This window comes from Crocodylus porosus, unplaced genomic scaffold (assembly GCF_001723895.1).
Source record: "Crocodylus porosus isolate Cpor-Errol unplaced genomic scaffold, CroPor_comp1, whole genome shotgun sequence".
Classification (NCBI taxonomy): Eukaryota; Metazoa; Chordata; order Crocodylia; family Crocodylidae; genus Crocodylus; species Crocodylus porosus.
The window spans coordinates 95,699,990-95,714,917 of NW_017728906.1; the positions used below are offsets into that span (position 1 = coordinate 95,699,990).

At 42.9% G+C, this 14,928-nt stretch overlaps 1 protein-coding gene across 2 annotated transcripts in view; it reads left to right on the top strand.

Moving 5' to 3' along the window:
- Positions 1-14,928, top strand: part of RAB20 (RAB20, member RAS oncogene family) — a 48,349-nt gene that overhangs the window by 31,333 nt on the left and 2,088 nt on the right. The gene's annotated exons all lie outside the window — the stretch shown is intronic.

A 14,928-nucleotide genomic window follows, 5' to 3' on the forward strand; every position in this document is an offset into this window, starting at 1 on the left:
CATGCCTGCAGTAGGCCAGCCCAGAGGCCAAGGGGCTATGGCTTATGGCTCCCAGCTCTGTGTGGTAGAGTCAAGCCCCCACTGCAGAATTCTCCTCCCTTCCCCAGGCTGGCAGGGTCTGGTTCCTTCCAAGGGTGGCCATCTTAGTCTGGTTTTCTTCTGTCCTCTATTGATATGAAACCCGATGCCTTTATGTCCTTTCTCTTTCTCTTGAAGAAAAAAACTTGGCCCTCTAGCCTCTTGAAGAGAAAAAGAGAGGACATAAAGGCATCGGGTTTCATATCAGTAGAGGACAGAGTAGCAGAAAACCGGAATGTCCTCTATAATGGCCGCCCTATTCCCTCTTCTCCTCCTCCCACCAACTCCAGTCGGCACCACCCAGCTGGGGGTTGGGTGCTGGGCTAGAGGGCCAAGTTTTTTTCCTCTCACCCCCTCCTCAGGCACCTGGAGTGATAGTATTCCAGCTAGGGAGCAGAGGGGTGGGGGTGTGGCAGACCCTGTTCATTGGACCAGACAGCACAGCCCAAGGCTTCAAAGCATCATGGGATGCTGGGGGACTGAGAGTCAGCTTGAACTGGGAGGGGATCTGGAACAGAAGTTCCATACACTAGTTTGACCTAAATAAAGTTTCTGGCTGGAAGTGGTATCAGACTTGTTTATCATAAGCCAATTTCGGCCATTTTGAAAGCAGTTTAGATGCACTAAATTTTTGTTCTTTTACAAGTTTGAATTAGTTTCTGATCATTTAAACTGGTTTATGTGTAACTTCTGTCCCAAGCCTAAAGGACAATCTTTGGTTCTCACTGCTTCCCTAGCTGGCTTCTAGTGAGATGCTGAAAGAGGAAAATCTTGAAACCATGTTGTGTCCTGAAGTTGACTACTTATTTGAGCCTCTGTTTCTGAGTCTCTTGATCTTTATGTACAGGAAGAAACTTCCTGTATTGGAAATCCCCTCATTTTTTATTTCTTCTACAGTTTCCACCTAAAACAGCTGTATTTTGCATGAAGACTACTAGGGAAATGCTAGTTAGGAGCTATTCTGAACACACACAATGGGGCAGAACTCTCCTGAAAAGAACTTAATCAAATCTGTGGTTAAACATTTTATAACCAAACAATGCTGGAACATATTAAAACATGCTTATTTAGTTATTTTTGATATTGCAACAATTCTTCAGACTACTGTCTCTTCCTTCTGAAGTCTGAACAGTTTTTTTTTTTTCCTTTTTGGTGTTCTCTTTATTTTTAAGAAGACTTTTTTTTCCACTGTTACCAATTCTGTTTCCTGGCTGAATTTCTAATATACACGTGCATACTTTTAGAAGACAATAATTACTTCATTTAATTCTTTATGTAAAAACAGACAGTTTATTAGCTAGAGAGGCTGCAGCTATCACTTTAAATTTGTGTATGCTTATAAAGGAAATAATAATATAATTTATATGAGTATCCTGACAATAAACTAATTGCAGCTAGATTAACAAGAGGTATTGTGGTCTGGCATTTAGGAAAGCAACTGCATGATTTCATGTAAAAGAATCTATGGGTATACCTAGTTTTAATGATCAATTATTAACTTAACTAAGCTCTTGACTCTTTGCCAGGAGTCTAAGATAAGATGCTTCTGATGAGTACCTAATTCTAAAAGCGACTGACAGTGGTGTCTGAATTTTTGAGGCTCTCAATACTTCTATGTTAAAAGGTCTTAATTGTGTAAATGAAAGAAATTTTAATAAAGCTCTCAAAATATTATGTGCAAAAAATAGGATGATAACAGAATAATTCAAGTAGAAACTATTGAGGAGTGTCTGCATTAGGCTGGCATATAAGGGTAAGTTAAAAATTGCTGGAATTTTAAACTTAAATAATTTATGACCTGACGACAAAGTTTATGTTAATTGGATCCGAGTTAAAAGGAAGTTTGTGACTTGGGTAGGAACTTCTGCTGTAGTGTTAAATTTTTGTGTCACCACAGAACTAAAAAAAAAATTAATTAATTCCCTGGGAATTAATGTGCTTAACTTCTTTCATTTTTTTTCTTTTCTTTTTTTTTTTTGTGGTTTATCCTGTATTTCACTTTTTGATAACTACTGTGACATTGAGGATAAGTCCATACATTTTTTCATTAGCAAATCGTTGGTAAAAGAAACATTAATTTTAGAGCATGAATATATGACTTGAAAAGCCTTAAACACAGGTTATCTTGGGGGAGGCAGAAATATTATTTTAAACCAGATTTATAACCCGCTAATTACAGTTGCTTAAATGTAAGCTATTTTATCTATAACCAAAATTAATCTTGATGTGGATTTTAAAGGTGGGCATTTGTTAGGGTGTGTACATCTAGTAGGTTCTTCCCTTTGACACAAGATAGTTTTACAGATAAATTCATTATGGGGCTTCTACTAACATGTTTTAAAGATCACTCCTGATAATCTGAAATAAAATTGTAGACCTGTAGCAGAATTTGCTAAAGATACTGGTGAGCAAATCAGATAATTAAGAAAGAAGAATTTAAAGATAAATATTGGCTCTTGCAGCATATTTCTGTACATGTCAGGTATGTATGAACCTTACCATGTGTATTGTAGGTGTACTTTCTAGTACTTAAAAAAAAAAAAAAACAAAAACTTTTTAATAATGTGTACTCCCAAGTAGAAGAGAACATAGAGGTAAACCAGTACATTCAAATGAAGCACCCAGGAGCTTGTAAATCTCAAGCATGTTTTCTGAAGCATGGCTTTGACTTCTGGTTCAGCTCTCAAGTCTTAGTGCTACCAGTCTTTACTGTCCAAACTATTTTTTTACGAGCCGTTTCATATTAATTTTGTCAAAAGATAGCTTATTAGCTAATGTTTAACTGTAACAGCAGCAGTTCCTAAGTAGTTTCAGATTACATGAAGGTGTGATAAACAGTAATTTGTGGGCCTTGGAAAGGATGGGAGCCTCAAAATAGCGCTAGTCCCTCTGTTTGTCCAACACCCTTGACAGAATGTGTGCCGCCTCTTGGTGGATCCCTGTATATGAAATAAAATTCTGGGCAGGACACTAACTGTAAATGAGAACCTTGTAAATGAGAAGCAGAATTAAAGGATGCTCACTGTCATTTAGACTTCACTGCAAAGCAAAAAACCCCCAACTCTTTTTAAGAAAAAACTCCCCTACTTCTGTGATGAACAGCATTGGGCACTTCAATTTTTTGTGCATCCCTTGTTCCAACATTTCTAATTCTTGCCTCATCTATAAGGGAGTGTTCTCAATGTTAGCACCAGCTTATACTGTACTTTGTCAAAATGGAAGAAGAAAGGGTACAAGCTGACTTGAAACAGGTCTTAAAAAATTTTATTTGCAGCATGTTCATTTTATAGTAATTTTTGTAGTAATTATCTTTTACTGGAAAGTGAGTGGGAATTCAAGTTTGTCTTTCAATTATTTTGAGTCTTCAAAGTAGATTTCCAATTCCATTAGTAAATTATTTTATCAGAGTTTTAGATATGTTCAGGGTTTACCATTTGCCTCCTTGATTCTGCAAGCAGTACTAGCTGTTATTCAAATTATATAAAAGTTAAAAAATTAGCAGTGCATACATTTTTTTTTTTTTCTTTCAGAATAAACAGTAGAGTGAAAATTTCTGTTATCCTTATCTCTTTCTCTGTTTCTTTGTCTGGTAGCTGTTACATAGTTGAATACTTTGTATTGCTTCTGCTTCCAAGGTCTTATGACAAGTCATGAGTAGAGGAAGTATTTTTCTTCAGTTACTTGCTGGCATGTTCTCTTTCCCTCAGAAAATATGCACTCACTTTAGAATATATATAGTGCTAGGGAGGCTTTTTTTGCATTTGTTTATTGAATTTTCCACACATGATTTTTTTTTTTTATCCTGGTATGAATTATTTGCTATATAACTTTGTCAGCATGTATCGTGTGTGGAGCATGCATCCCTCCCCCCAAAAAAAAAGTTTTATTTTTTCTTATAGTAAAGATAAATTGTCAGGCCTTATGCCATTCTCTTGATCATTTCCTTCTGTATAATGTGACAACAGCCAAAGTAAAATTGTGAACATAATAATATTATGTTATTATAATATAAATTATATTATATTATTAGTAGTCATTATTCTGTTTCTTCTAACTAAAAGTGTAACATCTTATTTATTTTACATGCGGGCAGTCTTTTGCAGTTTGCAAATTGGACGTTATCTTGCTAACTACAGCTTGAAAGCAGCTGAGAAGAGCAGGGAAAATCTATGTATAGGTTAAAAATCTCAAAACCTTCCCAGTGAGAATTAAAAATTATAATCCTCCAAACATAGACATAACTATTTGGTAACAGCTTAACTGTTATCAAAGGGGCCCATTGAGACTATCCCATGAGAATTTGGCTGAGCATGTCCAAAAGCATTTTCAGGATCAGTGCTTAAACTCTTATTTAGTGGACTAATGTAGGAGATGGGAAAGAAGTTGACAGCTGTAGAGTTTTGATTAAAGACATTCAGTAACCTCTATACATAGTATCAAAAACTTGGATGTCTGACTTTAGCCTGGAAGGCTAAAGTTGCTTGCTTGCAAATCGACTTGCTTTCTTCTATTCCCCCTTTTCTCCTCATTCATTGGCCTTCTATTCAGGCTTCACTGTGAACAGTAATGTTCTCACTTAATGCATTTTTGCTGTCTTTTTTCCTGTGGCTTTAAAAAAAAAAAACGTTGGCATTAAGAGGTGTAAAGTCTAATGTTGTTTCAGGAACTGAATGGAAGACCATTAGATATGCTGTTAAGACCTTACAATATATCTAACAAAGTGGAATCGCAAAGGCCATGTACAATCTGTTCTTCCCTTAGAAACTAGGGGTGCCTTTGCTTGTACATGTGCAGGTAGGCTGCTCCAACACACTGTAATTATGGTGTGTCAGAGCAGACTCCATTGAGTCTGCTGGAGCGTGGCAATTAGCTCGCTCCAGCAACCCTTTGCATCTCATGGATCAGCGTCCTGTACTTCAAAATGGTGGTAGCTTTAACTAAAGCTTGTAGAACTTCTTCCCCCTTCTCCCCACCCCCCTCAGAGCATGTGTAAAAACACCCTAGGAGCAAACAAGTTCTCATTAAGTTTATCCACCTGGAAGATCTCTCCTGAGAGAGCGTTTTTTGTCTTGCAAGAATGAACACCTGTATGCTGCCCCATGCCCCTCCTGTCTGGTCCAGGACAGGTGTGGAGCAGCTACCTGCAGCTCCCTTCTTTCCTAGACTGGGGACTGTGTGGTTTGGGGAACAGGTGGGGAGTTTTGCCCCACTGCTCCTTTCATTTTGCTCCTGGAGCCTTGGAGTAGAGTGGAGGAGGTTGCTCTGTGTCCATTTCCCCTGGCTGGGAGGGGGTGGGGGGTCTCCCTTTTTTGTGTATTAAATCTTAGAGTTGTTTATTGCACGTAAAATTAATTGATGAGTGTTTTAATACTGGCAGAAGTTAAGGGAGAAACAATGATTTGAGAGGTCTAATCAGTTGTCAGTACCTATTCTGTCAATACCTATTTATGTTTTAGAATTCCACAAAGTTAGTAAAATTTCCTTTTTATTGAAGGGTATGAAACTTTAGACAAACTTGCATGCTCTTTCCATATATGCATTCTATATTCAGCCTTGAATCCACCAATACTGAATTTTTCTATGCGTGTAGTTTGTATGAGTATTTGGGGGTATATTTTACCTGAAACAGACTTCCACTGCTCAATTTAAAAAGACTTTTAAAAGGTGATCTATGACTAGGGCTCCTAGGTATCCTTGTAATGATTTCCTCCCATAGTCACTGTCAAATAAAGCAATTTGTGTGCTCCAGAAATAATGACTGTTTCTGTCCTTGTGTATTAGACAGCTGTCTTGATTACCGTATTTACAGTGGTGACAAAAAGGTGATCTTCTCTTGCCCCTTTCTGGAGGTAGAAGGTATTAAAGCTGCATCTGTTTGTCTAAATAGTGTCACAGGGGTTAAGCTATGAATCTTCTATCACTGATATAAATGGGAAACCTACCCCTAGATTCTTGATATTAAGTAAATCTTTTTTTTAAACTTTATCAAACACCTCTTCTGCATCCGAATGATTAGGAAGGCTACATTGTCTTTTATCTTAATTAAATATAATAATCCTAATTAACCATTTTAAATGGTCTGTTTTTATATGAGTTCTGTCAATGTGTAGTAGTATTTTGCTTAGCTGGGCTTTTAGACTGTTTCTGAAACGTTGTGGAAGCTGGACTCAAATGGCCATTTGACAATATCCTTCCTAGATTAGAAAATAACTGCCTATAGTATCTTGCATAAAAACTGGCAGTTCTGTGCCTCCTTTTGTATTGCATTGAGCATCTCTGAGATGATCTCTTGGTTCTTCAAATGGTTAATGATAAATTTGTTAATCCATCCAGACCCTGGGGGTTTGCCACTGGATGAGAGAGTCTGCTTAATGAATGAAAATTGAGGGTTTGTGTTTTTTGGCAAGGTGTGTACAGATCTTTGTGGCAGACTTTTTTCTATTTTACTTTCAAGAGCCTGAAGTATTTGCCTTCCTGGATTTTTAACTTGGAGGAGGGGAAGAGCTAGGTTAGCTGAACTTCGTGTGAGTACGCTGTTGTGGCATACTTTTCCCCCAACGTCAGGCTTAAAGTTAGTTAATTTTGCTTAGGGTTTTGTTCCAATCCCATTTTCATGAAAAGGTTCTAGTGTGTTGCCGAAGGCAGGAAAGGGCCTGGTCATGCTGTGGGGTGAGTGGGCTTCTTTTTATATAAGATCAAGTAAAAAGAAATCTCACCACTTCACTTTCTTTCTTTTTTTTAAAGCTACCTGGAAGCCTTTGTCTGAAGCCAAACGTTGGCTGCCTACACATTCAAATAATCTGGGAGAATTTTCCCAGGCTTATTCTCCTGGTTGAAAAATGTTACCCATAGTTACATGTACAGACATTTGAATTTTGATGCCCTCAAGACTCTGCTTGGCAACAGATGGCAGCATACACAGTGCAGTCCTGGTTTGCTGGTCCAGACTGCCCATGATCAGCCTATGTTTCCCTGTAGTGTAATGTGGGGATTGGGATTTTGATTGTGAAAGGAGGTGGTTCTGTTTTGTGCTGGAGCAGCAGAGTTCAGTGAGCAACATACTTCTTCGGGGGGTGGGGGGGAAATGCTGGAGGACTGTGTTCTCTTCTGAGAGAAGCCACAATGTGTACAGATATTTGATCTTGCAGGAGAGACTCTCTTGGGAGTGATTTAACCTTGGGTGTCCCCAGATCTATTTTTCTCCTGGAGTGGCTATTTTCAGTCTAAAAGAAGCCTGAACATCTGTACACTCATGGCTTCTACTGGGAAAGCTGTGACTCTCCCAGGTGAAACTGAATGTCTGTAAGAGACTGTACTCTGGTACGAAATGTAGGCATGATGATTTTTTTTAATAAAAGGTAATATCTCTCCTAACTATACATTTGGTCCAATAAAAGATCTCGCTAGAAGAGAAGTGGAAAGGGATCTCGGAGTCGTAGTGGACTCCAAGATGAACATGAGTTGTCAGTGTGATGAAATCATCAGCAAAGCTAACCGCACTTACCATGCGTGAGCAGATGCATGACAAATAGAACCAAGGAGGTGATACTTCTCCTCTATGCAGTATTGGTCAGACTGCAGTTGAAGTACTACATCCAGTTTTGGGCACCGTACTTCAAGAAGGATGTTGATAGACTTGAGAGGGTCCAGAGGAGGGCCACTCGTATGGTTAGGGGTTTACAGGACAAGCCCTTTGAGGAGAGACTGAAAGATCCAAAAGCCCCCCGGCTCACCAAGGGCATTTATGAATGCCTGATTGCCAAAAAGGAGGCGTACACCCAATGGAAGGGAGGGGCTGTCACCAAAGAGGAGTATACATAAGAAAGAACTTCTTTACTGTCTGAGCCCCCAGGTTTTGGAATAGACTGCTGCCAGAGGCAGTTCAAGCACCACTTTGAATGCCTTCAAGACACATTTGGATGCTTATCTTGCTGGGATCCTATGATCCTTGCTGACTTCCTGCCCCTGGGGCAGGGGGCTGGACTCTGATCCTCCAAGGTTCCTTCCAGCCCAAATATCTATGAAATACTGCCACTGCTTGGGTCTGTAGCAGTGCTGTTAGGAAAGCTAAGGCAGATACGGAACTAGGGCTAGCATCAAAGGATCAAGGATAACAAAAAGTCCTCTTTTAAATACATAGGGAGCATGAAGAAGGTAATGTGGGACCCCTGCAGGATATGCTTGGCAATCTGATGGTCGCACCAGAGGAGAAAGCAGACTTCTTTAACAATTTCTTTGCCTCTATTTTCTTGTGCAAGGACTGGGACTCCCCTACCGAGATTCAGGATGGACTTGGGAGAAACTCAGGGAGGACTGGGTTGGAGAACTTCTGGAGGGGGTGGACGTGTTCAAATCAGCAGGTCCAGATGCTCTCCACCCCCGGGTGTTGAGGGAATTGGCAGGGGTTATCACAGGGCCCCTGGCATGGCTTTATGAGCACTTGTGCTTTGACCAGGTGCCGGATGACCGGAAGAGGGCCAATGTGGTCCCCATCTTTAAAAAAGGGAAGAGGGAGGACCCAGGCAGCTATAGTCCTGTTAGTCTTTCTTCAATCCTGGGGAAGCTCTTTAAGAAGATTATCAAGGAGCACATCTGTGATGGGCCAGCAGTGGGGATGATGCTCAAGGGCAACCAGCATGGTTTTATTAGGGGCAGGTCCTGTCAGACCAACCTGATTGCCTTCTATGATCAGGTCACAAAATCACCGGATGCAGGTGTCATGGTGGATGTAGTCTTTCTGGACTTCAAGAAGGCCTTTGACACTGTCTCCCACCCCATTCTTATTATAAAGCTAGATGACTGTGGCACTGATGCCTACACAGTCAGATGGATTGCAAATTAGCTGAGGGGTCACACTCAGAGAGTGGTGGTGGATGGGTCATTTTCCACCTAAAGGGAAGTGGGCAGTGGGGTCCTCCAGGGCTTGGTCCCTGGGCCCTCACTGTTCAATTTCTTTATTAGCAACTTGGATGACAGGGTGAAGAGGAGCCTGTTTAAATTCGCAGACGACACCAAGATTTGGGCATGCTAGAAGGGAAGGACAGATTACAGCAGGACCTGGACAGGTTACAGGGGTGGGCAAATGAAAATAGGATGGGATTCAATACTAACAAGTGCAGGGTGCTGCACTTGGGCAGTAGGAACCAGCAGCATACCTATAGGCTGGGGAACTCCCTTCTCGAAAGCACAGTGGCAGAAACAGATCTTGGAGTCATTATTTACTCCAAGATGAACATGGGCCAACAATGTGAGAACATGGTCAGTAGGTCTAACAGTACCGTGTCCTTCATCCACAGATGCATCACAAGCAGGGCCAAGAAGGTGATCCTTCCCCTGTGTGCGACACTGGTCAGGCCACAGCTGGAATACTGCGTCCAGTTCTGGGTGCCGCACTTCAGGAGCGGTGTGGACAGCATTGAGAAGGTCCAAAGGAGGGCCACTTGCATGATCCAGGGACAGCAGGGCAGCCTCTCCTCATAGGGTCTATGGGACCTTACCCTGTTCAACCTTTGCAAGAGAAGGCTGAGGGGAGACCTGGTAGCCATCTATAAACTTACTGGGGGGACCAGTGGGGAATGGTAGAGACCTTGTTTCCCCGAGTGCCTTCCAGAGTTGCAAGGAATAATGGCCGTAAGTTGCTAGACAGTAGGTTTAGACTTGACATTAGAAGGCACTACTTCACAGTCAGGGTGGCTACGAACTGGAACGAACTTCCTACCCTGGGAGTTTTTAAGAGGAGGCTCGATGTTTACCTGGCTGGGGTCATTTGAGCCCAGTTTTCTCTCCTGCCCATGGCAGGGGGCGGACTAGAAGATCTACAAGGTTAATTCCATATGCAAAGAAAGGGAAAATTGAGGTTTTGAAGAACTTGCCAGTAACTGCAAACTGGCTGCAATCAACTTTTGGAATATAACAGCAAATTTAATGGCTAAATTCTGCTGTGCAAGATAAATTATTATATTAGCGTATTATATTGTTCATATTCCATAGAACAAGTTACAGCATTGTTTCAGTACTGAATGCTTGTAGCTAAGTTTTAAAGCCTGGATTTTCTGGCTTGGATACCTGAAGCAAGAGAAACAAGAAAGTGTATGTTCCACTTCATTTTCCAGGCCACATTTATAATGGAAGTAGTCTTTAAAATAGCCTTCTCATTTTTATTAATGTGGAGAGCAAAACTGAAGAGCTAGATCTTGGCAGAAATTTCCGCTTTAAACTTGCCACAGTTGTCTGGCTTTCAGACCCACACTACAAAAAGAGAAAAAAGTATGATGCAACTTTGAGTATAAACTTATTGCTTCTGAAAACTAAAACCTTCTGAAGCACACTCACTTATCTTCCTATCTGGGGGCATGGCCTTTGTAGCCTATGACATAAAGTGTGTTGTGTGTGTGTGCACACATACTTCTGCTGAACAGGCAGATGCCATCTTTAATTTTTTACATGACCGTTTCTCTGGGGAACTAAGGTAGTGGGCCTATCTTGCTTGCTTGCTTGCTTGATGTGGGAAGATGAGCATTTTCATTCAAAATCAATAGATCACAGCAGGTTATTGTCTGGGCTGTTGAGACAAAAAGAGACTGAAGGGATGAATGCCAGCAGCTCACCAAGGTTCCCTCTAAGGTGCGTGCGTGCGCGGCTGTGCATGAGTAAAAGTCTGGCCATGCACCAACTTTTTCAGGCTGCGCACCCACCGGGAATGGAGCTGGGCTGTGGCATGGGACACTTACTAAAGGTAAGCTCCTCTCCGAGGTGAGGCGGGGGCTGGTGTGGGCTCTGCCGGCTCCGGGGAACTGCTCCGCTCCCCCCCCATCGCCTCGGGGAGCAAGGAAGCATGTGGCATCAGGGCTGGGGGGGTGGAGCACTTCCCTGGAGCTGGCAGAGCCTCACTGGGGGCAGGCAGTGGCCCTGAGGTGAGGCAATGCAGGGATTGAGGCTGGCGCGGGGGCTGGCGCAGGCTCCGCTGGCCCCGGGGAGCTGCTCTTAAGGCTCCGGGAAATGCTTCACTCCCCAGTTCTGATGCCACTTGCTGCGTCCTCCCTGAGGCGATGCGGGGGAAAGGAACGGTTTCCTGGAGCTCCCTCCAGCCCCCCAGGCTCCTGCCCTGGCAGAAGAGTGAGGAGTTCATGCTGCACCGAAAGGGGGAGGCGGGGCTGAAGTGGAGCACTCGTGGACCGCTACTCCTTAGAGGGAACGTTGCAGCCCACTGCAAAGGGTATCCTGTCACCGTTGCCAAAAAGGCGCTGGATACTGAGTGGAAATGGACCAGGCTAGGGCAGTGAGCAACATGTCAATACAATGAATCTGTTTGGCACCCCCCAAATCTTAGTTGTTGGCTCTTTATTGAGCTTTGGGGAGAAACTGAAGCAAGTAGGGTTGTGATTCCCAACAAGGCTAATTCAGGAAGGTTAAGTTGGCACCACCTATTCTACCTAGCATAAACTGGGTTTCCATTTCTGGTCCGCATGCTGCCTTGATTCTGTGTAGTCAAGATGGGTGTCACCCAGTGCTCTCTGAACAAGAGGATTAAGAAATTGTGGTATATTGAGAAGGGGATGAGGAGAATGTAAATCATTTGCTCTGTCTGGTTGCATTCAAGATAGGCTCTGATGTCCCTGATACTCACTATGATGGTTCTTTTTTCTTATTTTTTAAATCTCTATTGAAAAACTTTATAACTAAATTCTGCATTGAATGTTTTTCACATGCCTTTTGAGTAGACTGACATTCTCAAAGACAAATATTTAACTTTCCATTCTTAATGCTGTCATTTATTTTAGCCTGTCTTGAAATTGTTGAAGTTTTGGCATTATACTTCAAATGAAAACACATTGCAAGTGAAGTGTCAAGGTCTGAGGGATAAGGCTAATTGTTCTGGTGGGGCAAGTCCAGGTTTTAAAAAAAGAGATCCTTGAATGAGAAGGAGAGCGCATTTGTTTTGGTGATTGTCGTTATTGAGACAGTGGCAGAACTGTAGTGCTTGGTGGCTCTTTGCAGCATGGTGGAAGGAGAACTTACTATAAAACTGTAGGGCAGCTATCTAGGTACGTAGATGTCTAGGTGTCCTCAGATTATTGTAACCATAATGTGATTATAAGCCAAAGCTTTTGAGGAATTTGTTTTAATTGACTATAGTTCATTTGTTCAATGTTTTGCACTACACTTGAGCTTAATGCTTTAGGTCAGTGGTGCTTACCTGTTGGCCCCAGGGGGCTAGCACTGCCCCCTCCAAACCCCTGCATGCCAGGATTGGGTGCTGAGGGGTTGGTACCGCTCCTTTTAAGCATCACCCCTGCCTACTCTTGCACGCTGAAATTGGGTGCCAGATCCAGTGTGCAGGCCCTGGGGCTCTCCATGGGTCTGGAGATTCGGGGAGCAATACCACCATGTCCCTGCTTCCAAATGTTCTGACCTCTGAGGAGCCCTGCAAGGCTGGATGACATGGCACAGAGATTGAACATCCCTGCTTTAGGTGAATGCTGAAATAGTGGCAGGCTAGTAACCTTGCTGTGTAAGCTATAATATAGGGGTATTAAAATGGTTTGCACTTTTTGACAGTAGTTGTACTTTAGTAGACAAAGAGCTAGGGAGATGCTTAGCCAGACTAAACTTGTTGCAGAATCATCTCAGGACTCGCTAGGCCAGGAGGCTATTTCTAGTCCTTTTTTCTTGGGATTAGGTCTCTGACTTTAGGGACCAGGATGCTAGTCATGCATGTGCTCAGAAAGCTTCTTGTTCAGGTATTGAACCTGCACACTGCTTCCATTTTACCTGTGTGAGATGTCATACAAGCTGTAAGCCTAAATGGGCGACTAGATGGAACTGGTCACCTCCATACACAGTTGTAACTGTACACACAGCTGAGATGAAATACAGGTATTTGCATATTTGTTTTGCCGTTGGGCACAGTATCTTCTAGCAGCGCAGTACTAAAAGGCTTATTCAGTAATTTTTTACTACAGCTTTTCAGTTCTCAAAGCAAGTATTGTATTAACTTGCTTATAAGATGAGGTCATTCCCCCAATCAGCATAAATTATATTTGCATACCAGAAGCTCCCTTAAATACATTCTGTCATTAAACTGCTGATAAAAACAGCATGTGCTTAGTCATGGAAACCAACTATGAAGTTGATTGAATACAACTCATGTTGAACATGGCCATAAAACACATGGCTCACATTTCATAGTTTCATAGTAGCTAGAGTCGGAAGGGACCTAGGTAGATCATCTAGTCCGACCCCCTGCCTTGGCAGGAAAGAGCACCGGGGTCAGATGACCCCGGCAAGGTGCTCATCTAACTTCCTTTTAAAAATCCCCAGGCTAGGAGCCTGCACCACTTCCCCTGGAAGCCGGTTCCAGGCCCTAGCCGCCCTGACTGTGAAGTAGCGCCTCCTAATATCTAATCTAAACCTACCCTCCGCCAGCTTGTGACCGTTATTCCTGGTCACTCCTGGCAGCACACGGGGGAACAGGGACTCCCCCAATACCTGCTGATCCCCCCTGACCAGTTTGTAGCAGGCCACAAGGTCCCCCCTTAACCTTCTCTTGTGGAGGCTAAACAGGTCCCGTAGCCTCTCCTCATAAGGCCTGCCCTGCTGACCCCTGATCATATACCCTGCTGATCCCTGATCATGGGCAAATACACTTTTTTTTTTTTTTTTTTTATTATTTCATGTCTTAGGCCAAATTAGCCAAATCTTTTCCAAATTCCAGCGACTGAGCACAGGTCAGTTATTCAGATGTACGTGGTGCTACCACCATCAAGTATCTTTCCCCCTTCATCCTAGGGTTTCAGATGCTCCCGAGTCCATGGCAGGCATCTTGCATGCAAGCCCAAGCCTGGAGGTTCTGGGGTTCAGATGCCCCCAAGTCTTGCTTGCCCTTACCCAGCAGGCCAAAGGAGCAAGCTAGGGAGAAATGCCCCATCTCCATAAAATAGGCCTGTAGCTGAGATCCTCCAAGTGGAAGGCTATACTAGACTCCTGTAGGGGGATCTGTCCACAGTGCATGGAACAGGTCTCCACCCTTCACTACACAATGCCATTCAAGGTGATCTGACCTCTGTGTGGAGCCACCTTTATGGTATTTCCCCTCCCGGGTAAGTATGGGAAACTACCACAAGGCTTGTCTAAATAAGATATAGTGCCTGTTGTGCTTGGTCCTCCTTAGCATTGACTCTTTTTCAAGTTACTACATCAGGTATTGACTTCCTCTTCACTCCCACAGTTAGACAGAATCTTTTTCCTGTTTTCCAATTATTCTGTTTCTTTACCAGCCCTAAATGTCTGGCAAACAGCACCAAACTTTTGTATAGATGAGGGGCTTTGTCACCCCCTCTCTTGGCCTCTCGCGTATGACTAGTGTGGTCCTGCCTTCCATGGAGAGGAGCCAGATAAGGCAGCCTCGCACGTCACCTGCACATACATTTTTGGAGGGTTCCAGGATTTGTGACAAGAACACCTTGTTCTGGTACCAAGTAGGGGGCTAATTTGCAGGTGGATCCTTTGTGGGAAGGGTGGAGGCGTCTTATCTGGACTATATGCAAATACTGAGCAGTGTTGGGTTATGGGGTCACTATGCCTTGAAACACTGTTGACTCTGCTGAGGTCCAGTCAGGTGAAGTGTATGATAAATCATGAGCCTTTGGGTTAATATCATACATAGTTTGAGCTATGTATAAGTATACAGAAGTGCTGCTCAAAAGTGTGTTTATGGATTTCATAGATTTTCATAGACATTAGGGCTGGAAGGGACCTTGGGAGATCGTCGAGTCCAGCCCCCTGCCCAAAGGGCAGGAAGTCAGCTGGGGTCATAGGATCCCAGCAAGATAAGCATTCGATTTACTCTTG